Source organism: Balaenoptera acutorostrata, chromosome 2, assembly GCF_949987535.1.
Source record: "Balaenoptera acutorostrata chromosome 2, mBalAcu1.1, whole genome shotgun sequence".
In the NCBI taxonomy this organism is placed as follows: Eukaryota; Metazoa; Chordata; class Mammalia; order Artiodactyla; family Balaenopteridae; genus Balaenoptera; species Balaenoptera acutorostrata.
In genome coordinates, this window is record NC_080065.1 from 31,696,247 (window position 1) to 31,704,375 (window position 8,129).

The window sequence follows — 8,129 nt, forward strand, 5'->3', positions numbered from 1 at the left end:
CAACGAAGACCCAACACAGCCAGAAACAATAAATAAATTAAATAAAATAATAAAGTAAATAAATTTATTTAAAAAAAAGAAGAAGCAGCAGACTCACAGATATAGAGAACAAACTAGTGGTTACCAGTTGAGAGGGAGGGGCACTTTTGGTGGGGGGAATGGGAGGTTCAAACTATTGGGTGTAAGATAGTCTCAGAGATGTATTATACAACATGGGGACTATAGCCAATATTTTGTAATAACTGTAAATGGAAAGTAACCTTTAATAATGTTATTAAAATTTTTAAAATTTTTTTAAAAGAATGAGTAGTATGTTCAGTGTTCTCAGCACATACAAACAGTCCATGTTTTCCAGAATGGCCAGCCGAAAACATTAGAGGCATCATGTCTCAGGAAAGGCTCAGACTTTCAAAATGCCTTTTGTCCCATAAATAAATGGGAGGATTCCTTATCTCAACCAGCAGGGATTTGTAGAGAAGGCAGGAATTCTTCATCCAAAACTTGGCCTCTCCTTAGCAGTTGACCGAATCATCAATTGCAGCTCTTTCTTCCTATAGTTCGGAATTGGTAAAACCTGTTGAAAGTGAAGGAGACCCTCTGGAAAAGATTCTGTCCCCATTTTCCAAGCAAAATTCTTCAATCAAATATCTTTCTGCACATGCATTCAGACTTTAAAAATCCACTTAGAGAAAACCAAAAAATTACATTCCATTCTCCTTTTCTTAGGTTAACCATAAATGTTTGTGAGGCACAAAAGTGCATAGTGGGGAGGAAAATAATAATCCAGCTCAGTAATAGACTTCTATTTCTAGAACATAATTACCAAGGAGAGCGATCAAGGGGCAGGTATTTATTGAGCATTTACTAAGTGCCTCCATGCGTGGGATCGAAAATAAGAGCAGTAAGATCTTAATTAAAAGATCCCTGGGAACTAAACATTGTAAAAACTAAAAGCACACAAAGTTTCTATATAAACTGTGCAAGCAAAGTTGCCTAAGGGAAGGAAAAACCATTAAAGGGTTGAGGAATCATGAAGCTGATCCTTTTTTGCCAAGTCTTTGGGGGTCCTTTCTCCATCAGGGGAGAAATATCTTCTCTCAAATCTCTTCACATTCTCTTCCACTCAACACACTGGTGGGCTCCCTGCATCTCTGGCCAGAAGCTAGGGATGCAAAAAGGAACTAGATCCCACGAAGAAGTTACAATTCTAGCCAGGATTTACACAAAGCCTCTCACTCTCCTCCTCTCCCCACCTCTCTAGACAAAACAGAGTATGATCATCACTCACACTGATACTTGGATTGGCCAGTGACAGTTCAAACAAAGCTCATTCACACTGAAATGTGACCTCCATCATGCTTTTGCATTTTAAGTCTGTTTCTTCCAATTGTGGATAAGGAGTTTCAGATACGACTACAGAGGTTTTAAGAGGAAGAAGGGAAACTACTTAAATGTCCATCGACAGATGAATGGATAAAGAGGATATGGTATATTTATACAGAGGAAGACTTATGGCTGCATCTTAATTCATCAGGGTGAGGATGTATAACCCTCTCAATATTTGTGGGAACTTTATAATTACCTATAATTATTCTGTAAGTACTTGTGTTAAGAGGAAAAGTAGTGGATTAGGATCAGGGCCATGGGTACTAATCCCAAGGAGAATTGGATCCACAGGAATTAAAGCCAGAATGAGGGGCCTCTTCCCTGAGTTCTACCCCCTCAGGTACCCTGGGAAACGACAGGCTCCAAGTACCATTGTTTTTAGAAAACCAATGGAATCTGAGATAGGCTGCAATATTCTATCAGATATGTAACTAACTTTAACATTTAAAACTCTATTGAGACCAAAATAATCTAGCAAATGATATCAAAACAATACTTAGGAATTTAGAACTTTCTGAGTGGCTTAACATGGGTCTGTAGCTCTCAAGGCTAAAAAAGCTCTCCCCAGGTCCAGCTGCAGCGAGAGTGCTCTGCATTCCTCCCCGGATGGCAGCAGGCCGCTGGTGCAGAGCAGAAGAAATGTTTGTCTCCCAAAGTTTCCATATCTGGGGTGGGGAATTGTCTGGCCTGGGCTTTCAACGTCTTATTCATCTCACTTCTAGAAATCAACGCAAGCCCTAGAGCCAACAAACTGAGCATCTGGGGTATAGTTGGGGCAGGGAGCAGCGTCATGACACAGCTGGGGAAAATCAGTCTTTTGCTCTTTGGGAGTCCTGGGTGAGAAAAAGAGCACAAGGAGGAATTCTATGGAAAGAGAAGAGGAAGATCTTTAAGGATCTCCCTCGGGCCCAGGACTGAACTACTTGCTGGTGCAGAGCAGCACATGGGCATCCTAGGGGAGAAAGAAGGGAGTATACTTTCTGTCACTTATCCAGAAGATGGATTTTGACCCAGAAAAGTGAAAACTTCATGTCCAGTGACAAAAAGCAGAGCCTGTTGATAAGTGTTACCAACGGAGGGAAGGCATGCACTGAAAAGAAAAAAGTGGGTTGTCTTAGTTTGCTAGGGTTGTCATAACAAAATACCATAGGCTGAGGGACTTAAACAACAGAAATTTATTTTCTTGTAGTTCTGGAGGCTGGAAGTCCAAGTTCAAGGTGTTGGCAGGATTGGTTTCCTCTGAGGCCTCTCTCCTTAGCATTCAGGTAGTCACCACCTTCCTGCCTCTTCACGTGGTTGTCATGAAGTGCATATACACCCCTGGTGTTTCTCTGTAATGAGGGCCCACCCTAATGTCCTCATTTCAACTTAATTACCCATTTAAAGTCCCTTTCTCCAAAAATAGTCACATTTTGAAGTACTGGGAGTTTAAGGATTCAACATATGAATTTAGGGGAGACAGTTCAGCCCACAATGTGGACTCTTAGCAGGTATATTAAAAATACCTGAAACTCCTCACCCTGCTCAGATCGATAATGGATATTGAGTAAGACTGCCCTGAACTTCCTGCCTTTCACTAAATCTCCTCTGGCAGAACCTCCCCAACACTGTGTGTGTGTACATATGTGTGTATGTGTGTATCTGTGTGCAACTCAGATGTATTCTCAAAAACAAAACAAAAAAGAGGGGTGTGCAGAATGAATGGCTAGAATCTCAAGATAAGCACAGTGTCATCTAACATAAGGAACCTATCAGCCTGAATACTTTTTAAAATGTTACCAATGTGATAAAATGTAGGTACAGCACTGTCCAGACTTTTTATGACCATGGAGATTTGAATGATATAGAGACAGGCATAGAGAATCCCCTGAAGAGGCTTAAGAGTTCCCAGCGTATGAGGCTATCCTCCCACATTCTTCTGAAAATGTCTTTTTTTGCCCCATGTCCTAGATGATAGTTTAGCAGGGTATACAATTCTAGGGGCAATTATTTTCTCTCCGCACTTTGAATTGTCCCCCTGGATTCTGAATTCTCTTGTTGCTGTTGAGAGGGCTGGTATCTAATTATTTTTCCTTTTTGGGTAATCTCCTCTTTATCTCTGGTTCTTTTTGTGATTTTTTTTCTTCCTTTTTTCATTTTGTTTTGTTTTTAGTTTTCTAAAGCTTCATTATGATGTTTGTAGTAATGAGTTCATTTTTATTTATCTTGCTTCAGATTTGATGTATTTCTCCAATCTAAGAATTCAGGTCTCTCACCAATTCAGGCTTTTCATTATTGTTTTGAATATTGCCTTTCTTCCATTTGTCTATTGTCTGCTTCTGGAACTCCAGCTAGATATACTTTGAACAGCTATTTTTTTCCTCCACATCTCTTAGCCTAAATTTCATAGTTTCCATGTCTTTCTCTCTCTGTACAGCATTATGAAGTGATTCTTCACCCCTCTCTTCCAGTTTAGTAATTCTCTTTAGCTGTGATATACCTGTCATTCAATCCACCCATTACATTTTAAATTTCAATCATTATATTTTACATTTCTAGAAATTCTATTTGGTTCTTTTCAAAACTGCCCATTTATCCTTTTTTTTTTAAATTTTAAATTAACATTAATTTACTTTTTATAAGCATTTTATTTTTTTTAATTTTTATTGGAATATAGTGGCTTTACAATGTTGTGTGTTAGTTTCTCCTGTACATCAAAATGAATCAGCTATACATATACATATATGCCCTCTTTTTTGGACTTCCTTCCCATTTAGGTCACCACAGTGCCCATTTATTCTTGATGGTCTTTTGTTCATTTCTTATGGTTACAATTCCCTCTGTTTCTTCATAAATATGTTAAGCACACCTATTTTACATTTTGTATTAGATAATCCTATGCCCAAAGTTCTTGTAGTCTAATTCTGTTCTCCATTGTTTCTGCTGAGCCCAGTTTGTGGTGGCTCTTTTCTCATGTGTCTCTTATTTTTGCTGTCAGTTCAAATAACGTTCCTCTTAAATGTAAGAATCCTGAAGACTCTGGTTTGAAGCTGCATCCCTCCTAATACCAGGTGCCTTGGGGTGTTATGAACTAGATGTATTTTTAAAATAATTTTTCTACCTGGAGTTTCCTGGACCATGCAAGTAGAGTAAATACTAAATCACCATGATGTCAGGCTTGGGATTATAAATTCACAGGCGAGACCTACTTTGTTTTCATTTTTCATGCCTTTTACCAAGGCTGAAATAAAGACATTTCCTTGTTGGCTTTCTTTTTGCTAGAGGATGGATTTTTTTTTTTTTCCTAACCCAACTTTTGACTTGAGAATGTAGATGTTTGAGACCCCTAGCTTTCTCCAGGGTCTCAGTTCCCATCCCAACAGGCCTGTAGTCCCTGCACAGAGAACCAAGCTCCCTCCGTCAGCAGATGCCCCAAGCAGCCCCATTCTTCAGGGTCTGCTAGCCACTCTGGTTTCAACTTTTTTTCTTGCTGCCTGTGAATCTCACTTTCTTACAAGTTTAACTGTGCTTTTAAAACCAAATGCTTGGTGTATAGTACCCGGTGTTTCTACATGTTTGTAGGGAAATTTTTTCAGAATTTCCCTTCAGCCATGTTGCTGGAGGCCAAAGTCCATTCCCCAGCTCTGTAAGCTGGGGTTTCTGCAACCATTTAGGCCTTTCTCAGTTATGCCTGAAGAAACTGTGCTCTTGCTTCAGTTTAGTGGGACAGAGTACCCCCTCTCCTTTGGGTGTCTATGAGATTCCAATAATCCATGGAAATATTGTAGTGTAGCAAACAGATCCAGGGACCAGGCCTCAGAAAACCGGGGATCTAGATTTTTTTTTTTTTTTTTTACTCCAAGGAAGGTTCAGTTTAATGGGAAACTGAAACATGGACAACATAATGCCTTCATGTACATATGCTACAGCTTTGTTCTCTTGCAGTTTAAAAGGACAGTGTAATTATCTTAAATTTACATAAGACATTATGAAACATGGTAGTTGTTCATGATTAAAATAAAACAGCAATGTCAATTAAGTTAACAGTGTTAAATATATTCACATGATCACCACTGTGATTCAAAGTGGCCACGAGTGAAGTTACACAGCGATCTACGCACACAGCGATCTACGCACACAACATCTGCCACAACGGTGCTTGCCAGTTTGACTGTTTTGCAGACCAGGTAATTTTACGAGACAAATAATCTTGCATTGATTCTTTCATATGACGAAAGGAATTAAATGTTGTAAGTAGTTCCATTCCTCTGGGGGAGGGGGAGGGGAGGACCTCTAAAAAGTCAGTGCAAATTGAAGAGAGGTCTCCCTTCTTGAATATTGGAACTTGTTGACCAAGATAAGATTCCTATAAGCTGAGGATAAACAAATCTTAAGATATCAAAGAATATAACATTGTCTTTGGCATTTAGCAGATATTTGCCACAAAGAGGAATCCCAGTCCTATAGTAGGGCCTTCTGAGAGTACGGCTGCTGGGGCGGAGGTGGCTGATAGCTGCCTCCAGGCTGGGGCAGCGCTGATGTTAAAGTGTAGTTCGGCACCTGGGACAGGCTGGTCCCTGTGTTCTGGCATATCATGACGACGGGGGCGGCAGCGGCGGCAGGGGGTGGACAGTACACTGAAGCCTGGCTGGGCTACGTGCTTCCTTGAACACAACTGCCCATTGTGTTGAGGTAGGAAGCCTGAGCCTGCTGACTAGGAAGGGCTGGGCTCGCCGGCAGTGGCACTGTTGCTTGGCTGAGAGAAGACAGCTGCTCCGGTGGAAGGCTGTAGCTCTGGACGTGGCTCATCTGTGCGTTCCCTGCGACCGGGTGAGCACCACGCTGAGGAGGGCCTGGGTACACCTGAGAACCAGAAACACCAGATGACTGAATATAATCCTGCTGATTCTGTAATTTTGCACACATGGAATACATTGGATCTTCATTCATTAACTTGGCATACAAGGACAGGGCCTCCATCACTTAACATCGAGTTCTGAATGTTCTCTATCAATATCTTCCAGCTTCTCATCAATGAGAGGTCCCATCTGGTGACACACGGCTTCAAGATGAAGTAACTCTGGAAGATCTGGTTGATCATCACTGGGATCCGTACTTTGCAACATCTGTAGCAACTGGTCCATTTTATGTTCATCCATGTAGGCTTGTTCCGGCTCTGGTTCTATCGTTTCTACCTGAATATCATCACTAAGTTGTACCATCTTCTTCTCCGTTTTAATCATTTCTGGTTCAGCAGTGAGATCTGCAGTCACAAAATTAGAGGGGAATAACCCCATGCCTCCATGGGTTTCACCTTTCCACCAGTTGGGGTCACTGTCATCAAGAACTGTAATAATTTATCCCGCTTTAAGAGTAAGTTCATTATCTTCAGCAGCTTCCAAGTCGTATACAGCACCACCTTTTCGGCCTTCGTGTTGGTGGTTAGTTAAGAGATTAGATGTGCTTGGATACAAACTGGAAAGGGTGGTTGACTGCTGCCTTTGTTCCTTCAGTGACAACTCAATGGCTTTCGCTAAATCTTCTTCTTTTTTGTTAGCCACAGTACCAGGATCTTTGCCTACCAGAGCTGGGCTTGCTTTTGCTTGTTCTGCAGCCTCAATATAAAACAGAAGGCAGGATCTTGTAGTGGAAGGAACACTGGACTGAGAGTCAGGAGGCCTGTGTCCTAGTTCCAGCTCTGTCAACTACTAGTTGTGGCCCTGGGCAAGTCACTTAACCATTCTGGGTCTCAGTATCCTCATCTGAGAGCCAATAGCTCGAAACGTAACACCTTGTTCCTTAAGGTTCTTAACCATTGCTGATATTAGACTAAGCTGTGGATGATTCTTAAATTCATCCGTCCATTCAACCATAAGAGCCTTTACTTTTTCACACACTTTAGGGTGACCCTTGTTTAATACGTTGCTTACTTCACTAGCAAAATCTCTTGAACATACTTCTAAGTGAAAAATTTTGCCACCATTTGATACACATGCTCCTAGAAAAGTCAGAGCCTGCATAGCAACATGAGGACCTTTATGGTTCACCCTCCTCATAATAGACCGAAGACAATCTTTAGGTCTGCATGGTGTCCACTGAGGTCTGCTGTCCACAAGGCTGGACAAAAAGTGACTGAGAGCTCTATGTTGAAGGGTTCCCAAAGCTCACACAGCTGTCAGAGCTCATACCAAAGTGGACAGTCCTTGCAGCAGAGCGTTTAGGTCTTGGTGATGGGGTTACACCATCCCAAAAGACTATTCTAAATCCACCCAATAACCACCGGTGCGAGACTGACCAGCTTTATCACGGCTATCCAAAATGAGGCCCCAGTCCTCAGCAGTACTCATCTCACTGGTTGCTTTCTCGACATCCTGATCGAAGGGATTGGTGGCAAAGACAGGCATCTCCACTGAGTGTTGAGGTGTCCGCCGGGACTCCCTGTCAACACCACGGGAGTCAGGGTGCGACCGAGGAAGGAAGGGTCCTCAGGCAAAAACAGCGACCGAGACGGACTCTCCGGGCTCCGCGACTCCTCTCCCCGACCCCCAGCTACCGCGGCAGCGGCGGCAAGAGTGGAGGAGCCGGGGCTCTAGCTTTGTGTCTGCTCCTTAGACAAATCCCTAAAACTCTGTGTACCTTAGTTTTTTTTTACTGCACAATAGGACAGTAATTATTGCCTTACTTATTTTTTATAATGGGGGGGGTAAAAAATGTGACAGGTGTAAAAATCCTTTGTTAACTCTAAAGAGTGGTATCGATGCCAG

General features: G+C 41.9%; 1 pseudogene; it reads right to left on the reverse strand.

Annotated features, from left to right (window-relative positions):
* Positions 1–5,826: 5,826 nt before the first annotated feature.
* Positions 5,827–7,769, reverse strand: LOC103014437 (signal transducing adapter molecule 1-like; annotated as a pseudogene).
* Positions 7,770–8,129: the final 360 nt, after the last annotated feature.